Source organism: Meleagris gallopavo, chromosome 3 (genome assembly GCF_905368555.1).
Source record: "Meleagris gallopavo chromosome 3, MGAL_WU_HG_1.1, whole genome shotgun sequence".
Lineage (NCBI taxonomy): Eukaryota > Metazoa > Chordata > Aves > Galliformes > Phasianidae > Meleagris > Meleagris gallopavo.
Genome location: NC_139406.1, coordinates 69,868,998 through 69,887,523, shown reverse-complemented (window position 1 = coordinate 69,887,523; position 18,526 = coordinate 69,868,998). Strand labels below are relative to the sequence as shown.

At 39.8% G+C, this 18,526-nt stretch overlaps 1 long non-coding RNA gene across 2 annotated transcripts; it reads left to right on the top strand.

Moving 5' to 3' along the window:
* Positions 1-795: 795 nt before the first annotated feature.
* LOC104910401 (uncharacterized) lies at positions 796-17,854 on the top strand. Of its 2 annotated transcripts, XR_014882611.1 has the most exons (5): positions 796-918; positions 4,935-5,088; positions 6,461-6,514; positions 7,087-7,221; positions 16,711-17,854. It is a non-coding gene; the product is annotated as an uncharacterized LOC104910401 (long non-coding RNA). The 2 variants fall into 2 exon arrangements; XR_014882612.1 differs by lacking the exon at positions 6,461-6,514.
* Positions 17,855-18,526: the final 672 nt, after the last annotated feature.

The following is an 18,526-nucleotide window of genomic DNA, read 5'->3' as shown; positions in this document are numbered from 1 at the left end:
TAAAACTGCTCCTTTTCCCTCTTTGATCTATGTTGATTCAACTCAATTTCTACCTACATTTCTGAACCCTGTCTTTACTGTTCATGAGGCACTTATGAAGGTCTTCAGTGAGCCAAAATATTAGGCTTTGCCATCATCATAAGCAGGAACTCTTTAATGTTCTAAGTAAATGCACTGTGTTGTTTGCGTTTAACTAGTCTCAACTCTAAATTGCAAGCTCTGAACTCTAAATATCCCTAACAGAGCAAACTGTCCTGAAACTTTGCTGCTACAGCTACATTGCTAGCTTGGCAACAAATTCTTTCATGTGCTCAGACTCCAGTCACTCAGAAATTGCCCAAGAGTTAAACAGGCATGGGACAAAAACTCTCAGATGTAATGAGAGCAGCAAGAATAGTAACATAATTATTTAACAAAAATTATACTTTTGTAAGCACTTGCTTAGAGGATTGTAACGCTTTTCCTTAACATGGTAAGAACTAAATTCCTTTTTTAGTCATTTTGTCTTTATATTTGCAACAATGCAGTCTTCGTCTGCTGGTTCTTAAGTTGCTGGAGTGACAAAATAAGAAGTTGCAGCTAAATGTGTGGTTACACAAGGAAGTCGTTCTTGCAGCAGAAAACTCTTTCTGGAATCTCTCAGAGCTCCTCCATCTGCATGGACAATTTATCAGTTCGTATGCTGCTTGTGTTTGCCAACTGCTCTTAAAGCTCTGCAGCTTGCATTCTTGTAATAGTTCTAGCTTCAAGTGCCTGGAACATCTGACTATGTCAGTATTCGTCGCCTCAACATATCTGGGAATATCCTCCCGCACAGAAACCAGCTGACCCAGAATAGCCCATGTCCAATTGTTGGACTTTTTCGGCCCCCAGAAAAGGATGCCTGCGTCCAAATTGCCTGCAGAGAATAATCACTATGTAAGCTGCCTCCTGATTTGTACCCCTATGTTGTTTGTGAATGTCCTTGTTGATCCAAGTCAAAATAACCTTAGGGGCTCAGAAACCACTGAAAATTTATTTCTGCTGCCTGGGAATTTTTCTTAGAACTGTTTGATTTACCTCTACAGATACAGCCTTAGTTACTGTTGGATTTATTGGCTGCATTCTAACCACAGCAGTTTTTCTGACCATTAGCAAGGTGGTATTGAATCTAATCTCAGAATTTATCTTCATTGATAAGATGATAGGCCTTGGTTTGGCCTGGAATTTATTTATTTATTTATTATCTTAACTCTGGACTCCTTTCCTAAAGTTATGGATAGCACTGTGAGAGCCCTTCCCAGTGAAGTCAACAAAATAAACTGCTCTGATTTTTCTTTCAAGGTCGCTTTCATCACTTCTGATTTGAACTGTTGTAGGTTAAGTCAATACCAAGCCTTTACAGTATCTTGCTTTTGTATACAACACTACTTATTACTTTTAAAAGCATGAGATAACTTTGTGTATAATACCACTGTATCAGATCTTAAGTTCAAATTCATTGCACTTACTCCCTCAAAATCCTTAACCATGAATAAGTTAACTCATTGTAGAACTTCAGTTCCCTCTTTAGGCATTTCACCTTTTCTTCATGTAAATGATTTAACTTTTGTTGAAGTTCAGTCTTTAGGAAGACAACTTTTATCCCTGCTCTTTTGCTTCAAGATATGACTTTGTAATTCTTTTCATTCACTAAGTCTCTTCGGTTCCAATGTTGTGAAACTCCAGCAACTACGGCTTCACTGTCTGCATGTGCCAGCCAGCATGAATTTCACTGAAGCCATTGAAGTGTTCTTAAGACAAAAGTCAAAAATGGAGAAGCTTGGCACAGAGTGCTGAAACAAAGTGCTGTTTCTGTCTTGTTTTTGATAACTGGCGGTGGCTTTCAAGTCCAAATATCTATGAGTACTTTTCAGTATGGATATGCCAAATGGTTGGGAGAAGGAATAGTTTTTTGAAGGGTTGCACCTGAAGACTGTTTCCATCTTGGTATTTGTTTTTAAAAAATTGTTTAAAAAAAATCTATTTATGAAAATAGCTTGTTTTGTATAAAAAGCAGTAAGAACCCAAGGCTCAGACCATCAAAGCTATCAAGTTTCCTACATCTGCCTCAATTTTTTTTGAGTCGGGAGCCAAAGTACCTGTAAGTATGTGGATGGATGAGGATGAAGGAGCTCTGATCATTATTGCAACATGATATTTCTTTATATTCTCTGTATGTAAAAGTTTGTGTGCTTGTAATGGACTCCATAAATTCTTGACAACACAGGGGAAAAAGAAAACATGAAACTTGTTTGATTTATTTATTTTTTATCTCTTTTTATGGAACAGTGAAATCTGGCGTTGCGGTCTTCTCAGTGCCCCAATGTTGTCATCCAGGGAACAAATAAGGAATGTGACAGCTTCTTTTATTATCTTTTATAATAATCCTCTGGGAGTCTAAATCATGAAGGCTCGAGAGGAAATCACAATAGATTTACACAGACTGGGAGGGATTAGGCAGCTCAATGACAAAGCAAGATGCATTTGTATCAAGGTAAGTCAGACAAGTTAAGAGAAAAAAAAAATCGTACATAGACACTGGTTCAACTTTCATAGTCAGATCTAGGTCAAAACATGAACTTCTTTCAAGTAGTGATTCAGAGATCTGTTGTTTCTCTCAAACTCTGAACCTATAATGGATTTTTTTTCCTGCATATTTTCAGAGTAGATGGGTCCATTGATTTTTGGTTTTTTGATTTTCAGGCTGAAAATATTTGGACTTCAGTGTAGTACATTTAAGCCTAATTTGTTTTCTCATAATTAAAGGTCATGCTTCTTTTTAAATAGTTTCTGGATGTTGTAGAATGAAAAACATTGTTCCAGCTCATTGCCTCCTGGCACTCCTGGTATCAGGATGTTGGTACAGATGTATTGTTATCTGATCGTTCCGGTACAATCTATTTAAACTAAAGGCTGTACAACCTGTTAAAGTAGCTCCAGTCTGAAAGAGAACTCTTCAGGCGCAAGCGTTACTCATTTTCCTCAGGGTTTGTGGAATATGGGTCAATTTAAGACATACAGGGAGACGTGGGACTCGGTAGCTTCTTATTTCATAATCTGGAATAAGCCTTTGGGGGTGTCTAAAATAGGAATGAGTTATACTCCAGTTTTTACACAGGAAAGCAGACTTTTCTTTCTCCAACTCCAGTGGGACTGTGCTGACTTTGTGTTTGGTTTTATCCCATCTGAGTATCAAGGCCTGAAAGAATACTGAGATGAACAATTGGCAAGACAAATTTCCTACTGTGAGATTTCATACATGGAACTAAATTAACAAACTAATGGGACAAATCACCCACACAGAATTAAACACGGTCTCATAGAGGCATAGAATATCCAAGGCTGGACCGGACCCACAAGGATTATTACAACACAATGCAAGTGTTTGCAAGATCACAGCCAAATACTGATTTCTGGAATGCACTATTTCATTAAAGAGTAGAAAATAACAAGCAAAACAGAAGAATATTTTTCTCTTAAGATTGTGAGCACTTTTTAAAATTACACATCTCCACTGACTTATGTTTATGCAGGTGTCTGTGTAGCTACATTCTCTTTTCTGATGCATGAACATACATATGGGCAAAGTCACACTTGATACCACCCACTGATATCTCTTCTCACAGAATAGCTGCATATTTGAGGATTATGTGCGTTAGATATACGCTCTGTGGAGTTAAAATTATTTTCCAAATATTAATACCTAAAAAGTGGAAAAATAAATCTAAAATGAATTGAGAGAATTAAGATGTACAGGAAGCTGTCAATAAGAATTATTTTGTCATTGTTTTTGTTTTTTTCTTCTGTACTTGCCTTTGTTTCAGAACTTCAATGTACAATTGTTGTTCTCAGAAAGAGATGGCAAATTCAATTATAAGGAGGAAGGTTACGTAAGCAAAATTTCAAGGTTTGCTTTCAAACCGTTTTCACAGTTCAGTGAATTGAGGAAGAACATTTACAATGCATGGCACTTAACACTGATGTTAGAGAAATGTGCTGGAGCAATACCTAGCTGACAGTTCTACGAATTGTGTTCTTCCATTTTACAGGTAGAGTTATCTGTTGTTAGCTCAAAGAAATAAACAAAAAATGGAAAGTGAATTTTGATAAACATGTTTCTTCACCCTTGGAATCAACAAAAATGAGACCCTGGAGGTCACTGTGCAGTGCTAGCGGTCTGTGTTGGACCACACAAACTGGCAGTAATTAGTACAATAATGTCATGGAAATCCTCTGGGCCATCTGCTCCAGCAGGGACACCCAGAGCAGGGGCCCCAGGCCCATGGCCAGGCACCTTCTGAAGGTCTCCAAGGAGGAGATCACACAGCTTCTGGCAATCTGTGCCAGTGCTTTGGCACCGCACAGCACAACAGTGCTGCCTGGTGCTCAGAGAGATCCCCTGTGCTCCAGTTTGTACCACAGCCTCTTGTCCTGGTACTGGGTACCACTGGAAAATTGGAGTACAACTTGCTTTTTAAGTGCTGCATTCAATCTGACTTGCCTATGCACGTATTCTATAATAAGCAAAATCTCACCTGGAATTAAGTGTTCATTTTAGGACATCTCTTTGATTCTATTCACGTGTTTCATGAATATCTGTAATAGAGAAAGTCTTACAAATTCATGTCAAAGGCAGTTCCTCTGCTGAAAACCAGGAGCCAGTTTGAAGTACTGAAGTGTCAGCAAAATAGACTAGGTGACCTCTAATTTTTTTTTTTTTCCATGTGTACTTTCGAGTTCTCTATTAATGATTCCTCATTTCTTTAATGCTTCGATTATTTTTGATTTAAAAAAATGTTCCTCTCATTCCCACAAGAAGTCTGGTCCTTCTTTCATCTTCCAGAATACTATTATTTTACTTGCAAGTTTTGCTGTTTTCTAGGAACTGTTACCTGATTTATTTTTTTCTCCAGAGTCCCACATGCTTCTTCTGAGATGTTTCTTCCTAATCCAAAATGCAATTCATTTTGCATTTCCTGTCGAGTTGCTATGGAATTCCCATGATGTTTTTGTTGACTGCGTGGACAGCATCCATCAGAGAAATGGAGCAAGGATATGCTTTTACAGGTAGCTCTACGAGCTTCTCTTCATAACAAATTAAATTACTTCTTGGGGGAGAAAATCTTACCTTACATTTGCCATTGGAAATGAAGTGGCAGACTTTCTGAGGAATAACGTTAAATTCTCTGCCCAGCCTCTGCAGTTCAGCTGCTGTTGTTATACAGGTGCAGTTGATAACGTGGGACCTGGACATTTGTGAGAGAAATTGAGAGAACAGAATCAAACTCTGCATGTTAAGATTAATGTGTTTTGCTCTCTCTCTCTTTAACCACCCTCATGAGTCATATTTCACAACCACAAGGTTTATTTGTTCCACTGTGTTCTGTCCTTGGCTGTTTTTTATGGTCAGTAAACACCTTGGATAAGATTTTCATCACCACTTCTTCAGGCTTTTAAGACACGTAAAACAAAAAAAGCATGAAGGTGCTCTCAAAACCTTGGTTCCAGGTTGTAGAGGGGGGGAGGGAGGAATTTCTCTTCTGTAAGCACACAGAGGGCAGTGCTATCGCTTGTCTTTCAGGAATGCCCTGTGGGTCCTGTGTCTGTGGGGTGCAGATCTCAGGCACAGCACACCCTTCTCATCACCTGTGCAGTGCATCCTGGCCATCACCACTCAGAAAGGCCCAAACAGACTTAAGATACTCAGCAAAGCTTTGCACAGCTTATCATGGAGGCATTAGTGTTGAAACAGATCTGTTTGGAAGGATTTCCTGCGTGGAAACAGGGCAGATGTGCTTGTGTGAAGTGCCCTCCAGGAGCAGCCTGAGGATGGGAATCACCAGCTGACAGCAGCAATGCCATGGCACCCACTGGAGCTTCTGCCCTAATGACTATGATCAGTAAAAAAAATGGCTCATTACAAGCCACATGGATACTGTAACATTACTACACAAATGTTGTCTATATTTCTATTCACTAATTGCATTCAACTTACAGAAACTCTCCATGCAGCTGTCACTAGATATGACTGTGCATCCCGATAGATACTGCTACGTAACTTAGTCACTCTGTAAATGAGTGCTGGGGCTGTCACTCAATTGAGTGACTTGACAATGAAAATAGAATGCCAAAAACCCATTAACACTACAAAGGATAGTGTACAATAACACTGAGTTATATAACTGAGTACATCTCTGCATATTATAGTTCTGATAAATTGTTCTTTAAGTCAGTCACTATAATAGAAATAATCCCATCAAAAGGAGAACCTACTCTTGTAGCGGCTGAAGAGTGAACTTGAAGACTGACTGGGAAACTGTTTTCACAAAATCAGTATTTCTCTTTGTATTTTCTTAATGCTCATGAGGGCTTTTGCACTTTATCTGTGGCAGTGTTTTTGCTCTTGAGTTATTTGTGAGTACACTACCTCATCTTCCAGGGAAAGAAAATATATGAGTAAATTGGAGGTGCTGGCTTCTCTAAATTCTTGCAGGTATGTAGATGTTTAAAATCTTGTTTTTGACTGCTGTCTGTCTCTGATATGGGTGTGCTTTGTACATATGCTGTATTTATATCAATGGTTTCCTAATGGTATGGCAGCTGGCTTCAGACAGAGCCTTGATGTGCCAGATAGAGATGGAATGGGGCTGGCCATAAGCTGTGTGGTCTGGGTTTGAGGGAGGGTAAAACAGGTGGATGAAATAAAAGGAAGGATCATAACATGAAAAATACATAGGGTAATGATTAAATGAGATGTTTTTGGTTAATGGTCTCTGAGTTTCCTGCTTGCCCGACTCCTGAGACTTTCTGAGCATTGCCACTGAGGCTTGTTACTGAACCTGGACTGTATGTGTAATGGTAGGTTAGGTTTACTTTGTAGAGTGCCTGACTAATATTAAACCAAAATAGCTATTCTGTAGTTTTCTATTGCTCATCTGCCATTTGTAGGCAGCAAAGGAATCTCTGTTTTCCTCTAAAATTGCTTTACTTTCAGTGAAAATGAATATATATTTGAATATCCGAATGTTCATTCAAATATACATTCTCATTTCTTCTTCAATGCAGATACAACTTCCTGTATACATGCTCTATAGTTGCAGGGAGCAATCACCTTGCCACTAAGAAGACTTCTCTCTGCAGTTTGTGGACATCTGACACAACTTTGCTTCTCAAAAGCTCACCCCAAACTACTTAAAACAGGTAATAGAAAACAATTAATGCAGAAAGTATGAAGTGCTGTAAGATTACCTTTACTGCTCTGCTTTCACAATACTACTTTTTTACCCCAAAAAGTGCATTTGTGGAGATATTTGACTGTTGGTGAAGCTCATCCAAGAAGCATATTGCTCACTGGCTCCGTTTAGGTAGGTTGGTAGGTTGGTCCACTGGTCCATTGGTTGGTCTGTTGGTTGATCAGTTGTTCAGTAGGTACATAGGTAGGTACACAGGTTGGTAGGTAGGTTGGTAGATGGGTGTTTGGTTTCCGGCTGCAAAGCCACTATGCTCAGTACATTGCTCAAAATGCCCAGGTCACGGCAACAGATAAATGCCAAATCTGCAATCAAAAACAATTGCTTCCTGGTGTTCAGGTTTCTGACAGCTGGAGCAGAAATAAAGGCAATAGTCCCGTACTTAACAAGTGATTCATTTGGTGGTCTGACAGGTCTTCTCCAGCACTTACCTCAATTAAATGAAGGCAGTTCCTCTGCTCCTTTAAAGGAACAAAAGTTTCCTGTTAACCAATCTGAGGAAGAGCCTGCTGTAAAGCCATAAACAGAGTTAATTAACAGATAACAACAAATAACAAAAGAGAGCCATTGAAAAGCCAAATTAATGCTTTCTAGTTTAGCAAATTAAAGCAATGCAAATTACTGAGAGGACTGAAACAACAGAGAGCAGCAGTCAGCATGCAACATTCTGGCAAGGGTGACAACAAAAGGATATTCTAATTTGATACCAGCAACAAAGGACGTCAAGCTTCCTACTATGGCAGAGAGGAAAATAGCAGAGAATCAGCAGAAATTCAAATAGCAGCTAGAGAATGGGTCAAAAGGTGAGGGTACTATTGCTCAGTCAACTGCAGAGAAATAGTGAATTAAGCAGTATTAAAAATAAAAATTACAGAAATCGAAGTGTTTTTTTTTCCTTGGTCATTGTATTGGAAAATGTCACTATTTTGCCACAGAACTATGGCTGTTTGGTTTTCTTTGGTTGAATTTTAGCTGCGGGGAGAAACTGTGAAGTTGATTTAAGTGAAGTTTATGTACGTTATCTCACAGAATGGCATATCTCTGGAGTAAAGTATTAATCAAAATAAAACTATTTTGCCATCTTCCATAACCAAGGAATGTTAATGTGTATTCCAGAGAGGCACTGACTGCATATGAAAAAGTAGTTTAACATTTCAGCTCAAATTCTGAATCTTCAGGTGACTTTTTCTCTGTGTTAATATTCATGAGAAAATCCAAATACCTGGATGTTTTTCATCCAGCTGAAGTTTGGCAGTATTTCAGAGTTGCCACAGTAAAGATATATTGGTAAAGATAGAACAAAATTACTCGTGATGCTGCTGAGCTCTCTGGTAGAGCTTGAACATTTAGGGTTGGAGAAGTTGTCTGTGAGCTGGGAGAGTGCTTAGGAGATGTTTAGGGGATTTCTACAGGTCAAAGAAGGAAAAGACATGTAATGATTTCTCCAGCAGAGGCACTGCACTATGTAAGGGTCTCCACTCTCAATCGTTATGCTAAATTCAGTGAATTTGGTCGGAAATTGGTAAGAATAGAAATGGGCTGTTAAAATGCCTTCAAATAAGGAGAAACACTTCACACTTTAAGAATTAAATGGTGATACACCAAAGCAGAATGCAGTGAAAGAATAAACAACCCACTAACTTACAGAGATTTTTTTAGACAGTATGAAATAGTTCTTGTAAATAATAAAGTAAGAACTGTGAGGCGCTGTTTAAGGGGTGATGCGTAGTCCCCATGGCTAGTAAACTCTATTTAGAACAAGCTTGACAAACAACTGATGATGTGGATGTCATCTAAAGCCTGTATCCAGGCAGTGATCCTGCTTTGGCCATTTTGTAGTCCAAATGACCTCTTGAGATCTCTACCAGCACTATTTTTCAAAGCTGACAAAGTTCTCTCTTTACCACCCACCCCATTATTGGCCAATGGAGTCATCGCTCAGATTTATAGATTCAGCTTATGTCTGTGTTACGGTATTGGCTGGTTGTGTAACAGCCCACTGAGGCACTTTTGGTTTAGCACCAATTCTTTACCAAAATTGACTGCAGGAGGCAGGAGGCGGTTGCTCACCTGGTCTGTGCCGGTCCCATGAGCAGCATGAGCCTGTGGGGCTGCCCAGAATATGAGTGCAGGGCTGCATTTCTCCCTTTTGTCTGTCCTAAAGTCCTATTTTGCCTGTAGCATTATATCCAATTAGTCTATTGTACAACACATCACAAATACATGAAACCTTCCCTTTTTTGCTTATTTCTAATGGTAGGAAAAAGCCCTTCTGTGCTGGAAGGCAGCAGAAACATTCATCACTGAGGGAGGCCTCTGCTGGAAGATGGCAGCGGGGCAGGAGGAGATAGAAGCAGCTTGCAAACGTAATAACCTGGAACAAGAAGCACTGCCAGGTTAATTATGTATGTTTGATACAGTTCCAGGGTTATGCAGGTCGTGCAGCAGTGCCTTGATGTTTGCCCTGTAAGTTGACTTGCTTTCATTCCTCATCAGCTGCTTGAACAGCTGAGCAATGGCAACAGCACACACACAGCCAAAGGAGGGCACCCTGAAAACCTGTGGAATTCACTTCTGCTGCAATCAATAGCAGTATGTATGTGAACAATGGTTTGCAGAAATTGTATCTTTAGTGTCGGAGCAGAGACACCAAAATCCATCACTTTGTCACAGAGAGGGAGAAGGCTGGGCTGATCGTCTCTGACAGCTCCATCATTCGTGACAGTCTTTAATCTCATTTCTGATCACAACAGGAAATAGAGTAGAAGATTAAATGAGGAAAGGGAACAGCTTTGGAAACTGTGATATAATCTGTTATAAATGGAGTCCCAAGCAGTTTTGTGAGAAAACTTTGTTGGGAGAGGTTGCAAAGGGGTTGGGTGCCACCAGGAGAACACAAGCACTGCAGTAAGGGGATGGCAGCAGATTGAAAACTCTGTTGCCCCAGTGGTAAACCACTCTGCTCTGAAGGCTGATTCCCTTTTGTGAGTTATCTCATTGGATAACATGGATGGCTCACAGCGACAGCCCATCTCACCTGGAACAGGGATGTTTCTGAATGATTTGTCCGTTGCTCTGTGTTCCAACATAGTGGCTGGAATTCAAGCTGAGTGGTGGTTGCTGTAGACAGATTGGTCCTCTGGCTGCTTAGAAGTACAAAGAGGGAAAAAGATGTGCTGATTTATGGGGATTCAAGGAAAGGGCAGTGAGGGCTGCTGGTGGCTGCACAGGCTCCGGTGAGAGCTGGCAGTTGGCTGGTTTATGCACTCAAACACTGAAGGAGATTTTGGTTTCTGTAGCCTACATGGTCCAAAAGCAGCTTTCTCCCCTTTTCCCACCTTGTGCCCTTAGCTTGCTGAGGCTGGGTAATCTTATACGGCATAACTAACTGTTATACCTGGTTTAGTGTAGTAATAGGGAGGGGTGATTTTCTACACAGCCTGGAATTGAATGAGACAGAGACAGGGGAGGAACGTACAGGAATACAGTAATTACTCATTTATTTTCAAGTAAAATGGTAATGCACCAAACATCATCACCTTATTTGATGGTATCCCAAGCTATCTGGTACTATAGAGCACTGCCTCAAAACTAACAAAAACAGTCAGTGCATCTCATTTCTATATACATTTATTGATTATTCTCATTCAGCATGAGACTGTATTAATAACTGAACTTGCTTAGAAAATGGTTTTTATATTGCAACATCTATTTCTTAATGACAGATAGAAATGGCAGAGTTTTAAAACTGGACCAACATTTCAATATTAAGGACAGCTCGTTGGAGCAGTACCTCAAATTGACACACGATGGCAGGAGGATAACATCTTTAAGCAGATTTCCATGAGAGCGTTGTAACCATAGCAACAGTTTGAAATGTAGTCTTTAAAGTATGTTTTGCAGAGGAAATTTATTTATTTCACTTTCCATTTAGAAGTGCAAATGGTATTTCGTTAGCATTTAGGTCAGCTACATCATCACGGCTAACTTCCTAAAATTTGATTGGAATGAAAAATTAACTCAGTACCTGGAGTTTCTTTAAGAAAAACTCAGTGCAAATAACTGAATGTTTGGGCAGTGGTGGGTTTTTGTTTGCTTGTTTGGGATTTTTTTTCTTCCCTTTTTTTTCCCTTCCTTCCTTCTTCCTTCCTTCCTTCCTTCCTCCCTTCCTTCCTTCCTTCCTTCCTTCCTTCCTTCCTTCCTTCCTTCCTTCCTCCCTCCCTCCCTCCCTCCCTCCCTCCCTCCCTCCTTCCTTCCTTTTCTTTCCACCCTCCCTCCCTCTTTTCTTTCCTCTCTTCCTCCATTTCTCCCTCTCCCTCCCTTTCTTTCGTTTGTTTCAGGTCCTTCCATTCAGAGAGCATTGTCTTATTACATCACAGAGGACTTTTGCTTCTTCCCAGGAAACTGAGTTCCACATCTGTAAGGAGGAGGCTGTGGGCAGCAGAAAGGGAATACTTTTCATTTGCTCCTACTGAAACTCTCCTACAAATCCCAAAAGTTTTGAGCTAGATGTCAATCAAAAGGCAGCAGCTCTATGCCACTTATATGATTTCTGAAAGAAATGTATGTTTCTTACAGTGGGAAAACAAACAAACAAAAAAACAACAACCTGAAATGGATTTGGGAATTTTGAAAGGCTGAATTTAATATGTAGCCTGTGCTACATATTGAATATGTGCTACAATATGAAGCCTGTGCTGTTTGTTAGCATTCAGATAATGTACAATTTCTTCCAGAAATCAGTGCTTAAAGCAATACAAGAAGCTGTAACAAACCTTTGTATTATGTTTTATTGTTTTCCTCTATTTGACAGAATAAAGTGATATGGAATGTCCTTCTGTCACAGCACAAAGCCAAGAGCAACTCTTCATCTTTCCTCGGGCCGATAAAAGGGAATAGGATTTTCAGTGAAACCTAGATATTGCTGTGGGTAAATGTGTGCATTTATTAACATAGATAATGCTGGAGGACTGCAATTTATACCTGCAGAAGCTGAAATAATTAAGGAAGGTTGGAGATTTTTCGGTATTTATAGATATATGTTTTGAACAATCTCAAAAACTTCTTTGTGTGGAAAATTAAAATGCTTAATGATATTGAAATATCTCAGATCATTGCAAACCTCATGTTTCTAACATTTTAACTGGGAATCACTTTCATAGTCTGGCACTGCTGATGCTGCCCCTTCAGAAGCCAGAAAATGTCAGATATCTCTGTATTTTCAGGATTCTTTTGTTCCCATTCAGCCTGACAGAAAAAAAGGAAGGTTCTGAGGGAAGCTCTTATTTCCTCCCTTCCCATCTCCCTTTGCTCTTGCAATAGCACCACTGTACAGAACCATTATGCCAAAATTCATGCATAGAGACAAATTAGCCTATCCCACACTGTCATTTTGACAGTGTTTTTAACAAAGATGTATTTTCTGAAGATTGTGTTTGAAAACAAATGGCTTTGGCTCTAGCACTAGTAAAAGAAGAAATGCAAATCCAAAGAATCCACTCATTGAGTTCAGAGTGGCTACAGGGGAATGCTGCATCTTGCTTTTTAAGCAAGATCTCCAATTTTGTTTATCCAGAACAGTCTGTAACAGCTCTATGGTAAAGCTGCTTTGAGGTTTAGTTTTGAAGTTTACTGCTCCCAGTTTTCATTTATTCCATCACACACATGCATAAAACATTTTTATTATTTGGATAGTAATTTGCATGAGCACCAGGACTTTATCTCAAATGCTCATGAACAAGACCGTTCTTCAGTTGGATCAACTGAAAGTTATTCTGCTTTACTACAGGGCTTTCAGTTAATTAAATTCAAAAAATCTGTTCAACTGCTAAGGCCTGTTATACTCCAGATAAGGAAAAAAATTACATTTTTCATCAGTTTATGGGGACAGGCACTGCTGATGCTCCTCCTGAGCTGTAGCCACAATACACAGTGAAAAGGAAGAAGAATGGCCTGCCCAAAGTGTTTCAGTGGGACATAGACATCTGTGATGAACACAGAAAGGACATCTGAATACAGATGGATTTGTTATATGGAATGAACTACATTTCTGATCTTCTAATGCAGTGAATATTGTGCTCTGCGAATAATATAATTAACATAGGAAAAAAGAAGAGTGAACTGCAGTTACAGTAGAAGAGAACTTTACCTGAAATTATAATTTCAGAAAATGTTATAAATGTTGGTAATTATTTTTTCTTTTTTCCTTGATTTCTCCTTTATTTGGATAAGTAATAAAATTAGTTTTGATTCTGCACTTTGAAGGAGAAACCCTATTGGCCACATTCTGACTTTATTTGAACTAGTGTAGGAGCTCATATGGAAAATTATGTGGAAATCAATTAACAGTTGCCCCAGGCATTTGAAACTGATACCAACCAGGAATCCCTTAGTTCTGTATGATCAGAATGGTCAGAGATAAAGAATACAATAAAATCAAGAGACTTTTCTTAAAAGAGAAGGTAGAACAGAGATGTACTTCATAGGCTATGCTGTTGGATTAAAGAAGGCCTGAAATGAAAAGGTATGTGTAACAAAGGCGTGAGACAGGTGGAAGGCTTCTCTTTTCTCAAGGCTGAGAGCTTCCAGTCCTTTTTGCATTTGGCTGATTGCAAAATCTGAAATCTCGAAGGATCACAATCATCTTCAGCTTTTGTTGGTGAGAGACACAAAGCAAACCACAGTGCATGTTGCTCCTGCTATAATAAGATGTCACTCCATCAGAAAGAGTAGATAGAAGGATAGATCTTTCCTCTTTTCCTCTGTTTTCCCTTGGCATATAATGTTCATAATGTTCAGTTTCTCTTTTCTGTTTTCTACAACATCACAGGACCAGTTCTTGCTTTGAATGTCAGTAATATCAAGTACCTTCCATGTAAATGGTGCTTGAGACATAGGCCTCTGAGAAACCAAGACCACATGGAAACTGTTTTCCCTCAGTTCTGCCACTAACATTAGACTGTGCATTGCTTTCCCAAAAAGAACTGCTCTGTATCAGAAGCCAGCTTTGTGCAGGGGTGATGGTTCCATGTAGTCTGTGTTTAAGGCTTTGACTGGGAGAGAGCAGTGCCTCTAGCAAAACACAGAGTTGCCTATCTTCTAAAACACGAGGGCCTCTTTACGATGAAGGAAACCTTAAATCTGTGCCCATATAATTGCAAGCTGTACTTTACTAAGAAACTTTGTTCAGCTCTTCATCTTTTCACTTTAATAGCTTGTAAGGCCCTTTCTGGGGTACTGCGTCCAGGTCTGGAGCACCCAGTACAAGAAAGACAGAGAGCTGTTGGAGAGGGTCCAGAGGAGAGCCACAAAGATGATCAGGGGTCTGGAGCATCTTCCCTACGAAGACAGGCTGAGGGAGCTGGTCTTGTTCAGCCTAGAGAACAGAAGGCTGTAGGGTGACCTCATTGCAGCCTTTCAGTACCTGAAGGGAGCCTACAGACAGGAGGGGAGTCAACTCTTTGAAAGGGTAGATAATAGCAGGACAAGGGGAAATGCTTTTAAGTTGAGGGAGGGAAGATTTAGGTTGGATGTCAGGAGGAAGTTCTTTACAGAGAGAGTGGTGAGGTGCAGGAACAGGCTGCCCAGAGAGGTGTCCCTTGGAGGTGTTCAAGGCCAGATTGGATGGGGCCCTGGGCAGCCTGGTCTAGTATTAAATGGGGAGGTCCCCTGTATGTGGCAGGGAATTTGGAGATTCATGATCCTTGAGGTCCCTTCCAACCCTGGCCATTCTGTGATTCTGTGATTCTGTAACATCTCTTCACCTTGGTTTCTAGCTTCTCCCTTTCCCCACGCCAACAATTTGCACAGAAGTTGTTTTTTCCACGGTCAGAGCCTCTTTTGACATTTTTGCATATTACCTCCATCTTATTTCTGAACTTCTCTTTCTATCCTTGTCCCTCAGTGACTGTGTTTTTGCATACTGTAGAGGTACTCAATGCTTTTTTTTTCCTACTCGCATGTCCTCATTCTGTTCTATGACCTCTTTTGTGCTGCCCTGTACTCCAGGAGTGCTGAGACAAACAGGCTGGGACAGAACACATCTATGTGCTCTTACTGGGAGAACATTTTATTCCAGAAAATTTGTTCTGCTGGTCTCACCTATATTTCTTCAATTGTTTAATATTAAGCACTTATCCAGCAGTGTGAATTACAATTAGCATGAATTATACAACATAGCAGTTTCTGCACTGCTTTTCTCTCATTTACATAACTGCTAGACTGTAATCACATTTTGTCTTCCAGACAGAAGTCTTCCAGACTTCTCCCAGGTTTAATTGGAGGTGTTTTGTAAACCTTTGATGGTTAAGGACACCAGATTTTGGAGTGAGATGCTGGTGTACGTATATAATCTTCAGTTTTATAAGATCTAGAACTGACTTCATGGCCACTTGTTGCATCTTCCTGTTGGTGAGGATGGTTGATAAGGTGTGGGTAGTTAAAGAAGAGCAAATGAAGCATGCTAGTTCATAGAGCCGAAACCCTTTGTGCTGGGGAAAGAAGCTGGTGCAATTGTGACTTTTCTTTCTGCAAGCATCATAGAGGCTGACTTTCAGATAATGTAAATGTGTGAGGACATGTTTTGTCTCAGGAATCAAGCTGGAGTCTAAGTCTGACATCCATTACTGTGCTATGCATTGCCACAACACCAGAAAATACTCTTCCAGCAATTTAATATTTCACTTTCACTTTCAAACATCATAATGCTGGGTCAGTACTTTCCTTTTCATTTTTAGGTGGTAAAATTTTTATTTTCTCCTCTACCTAATAAAACACATGCTGCACTCAAAAATCTCTCTTGCAAAGATGATGTAGTAATGCTGTACATATACCACTCTTGATATCAACGTCATTACTGACATGTCAGCCCTTGCCTGTGTGATGCTGCTGTTTCATCTGGAGGCATCCTTCTCCAAGCCATATAAACACACTGGAAGAGAACACAGTGCTGTGCTCTCTTCAGCCCTTAGTTGATTGTATAACATTTTTGAATGAGATGTGTTTTGTGTGTAGCCTGTGAAATCAGTTTGTGCAGCAATTTGCTGCCTTCCTCCAGCGCTGTAAGTCATTAATGTAGTCATTATCCAAGGAAAAAGATGAAAATATGCAGATATATTTCTTAGTGTGGATGTAATTATAGCATTTTGTAAGACTATCTAAATAGTACTTGTTTGGCATAGTGGTTGCTATTTAGTTTTAAGCAAGATGAAAGGTAGATCATTTTTGCTTATTTTTGTTCCAATTTAATTCAGTGCTTATAAACTAAGCAAATTTACGATTGGAGAGAGTGAAGTAATAGGATGATTTGAAAAACAGCAACAAAATAGAATGAAAAATGAAAATAATTGTTGGTTTTTTAGAGGTAAAATTAAAGTAGCAAACAGCAGTAAAACCATACCTGCCTCTAACTTTTTCATCTGCTTCTCTTTTTCATCTGAAGATCCCAGAAGCTTGAAAGCACAAAAGAAACAGCTTGTGGAAAATCTGTGAAGTCCATCTATTTCTACAATAGGATTATTCATCACCACATGTTTTCCCCATCTGGAAGTAAATGGACAAAATGCTGAAACCACCACCGTCTCACTTGCAAATTGCTCCACAGTCTAACCAGTCATGCTATTGAGAAGATATGCCTGCAGTTCAACCCAAATTGTCTGTAATCATGTTGCTTCCTTTCCCTTGTTATCCTGAGTAGTTCCTCCCCACCCATGTGTTTAACCTCTCTGAAATATTTGTGGATGGCAATCAGATCCCTCTGAGTCACTGCTTAGCTAAGCTGTATGCATTTTCAGCATCGTTCTTTTCTTGTGTAAATCTTCTCAGATATTTAACTATTTTTCTCCACTTTCCTGTCAAATCCTGAGCATTTACTGAAGATGTTAGAATGATTGCCCCTGGCTGAACATGGGAACGGAACATGAGCCTTACACAGATGGTCCCTTTAGTGGCCTGGGTACAACTGCAGTGGGTCGGGATGCTCAAACACTCCCTTACCACGCCTGGAACTCCTGCTCTATGAATCATGGAGAGCTATCAGGGCTATACGGTCCGGGGAGTATTGGAACTGTACAGCTGGGAGAAAGTCCCAGGTTTGCTCCACCTGGACTGTGGCCACAATGGAAAATTTTCTGGTTTAAGTCAATTATTTTGCTGTCCCATAAGTAAGGCTCCTAAGCAAAATGTCTCTTGATCTCTTGATGACTGCAGCTAGCTGTGATCCCTGATCTGCCCCTGGGCTGGGAACCCATCAGAGTAGGCTTCTAGAGATTCAGTCAAAGAGGATCCCTTTTTGTGGCTGATCTTGATCATGTGCCAAGAGACGATGAAAGGGAAGGATGAGTAGCTCACTGAGGAGGGGGCAAAGATAGAAACTTCCCCTCCAGTGCCATGCAGTAAGTCATGTGAACCTTGCCATTTTCAAACCTGTAGCTAAATTGCTGTATTTGATTGCAACAAATTCCACTGAATCACCGTGTTAAATTGGCTGATGATTAAGTGCTGATTAAGCGCTACAGAGAATCATACAACCTAATATTGTGATTTATCACAAAAGTATTAATAAACCCTAAATTGCTGCAAAACCATAGCTGTGTAAAAATCATTCCACAACAGTGGCTTGTGTGTGTCTGGAGCTATGCTTAGATAAAAGAGGGGTAAAGTCCCACTCTGTACAGCTAATTCCCACAATCTTAGAAGCTGCAGCATAGCCCAACTTAATCACATGAAGCAGTGCAAACAGTGTGAAGGAATACCATCTTACAGATTTCAGAGGTAGAACCAATGCATAGATTACTGGATTGACCAAACATGTGAAATAGGCACAGTTTTCTAATTTTCCACAATGATTTGGAAAAACAGTTGGGAAATATGAAACGTTCATGGAATGTTTTTAGTATTTTTCCTTAGAAGGACTAGTGTAAGATTGTGTTTTTTTAAAAAATACTGCAATCAAGAAACTGACTGTTGGCTAATGCAGGAATCTAGGAAGAAAGAAATATTTGCAGCTGGTCAGTGATTTCCACCTCTCCCTTCCCACTGAGGCTAGTGACCAAAAATCCATTCTGAGGGCTATGGAGCACTGGCCTCCCTGCCTATTTTCTATCAACAGTTTTGACAGGTCCTCACTGAGTGTTGTTATTAAATCAAATCTATATTTACAGCCAGAAAATGCCTGTCAAAACATATCTTTAACAAGCTGAAATTTAATTCTTCAGCTGTCTCTATAGTAAGCATGTCCATTACAGGAAATATTTAAT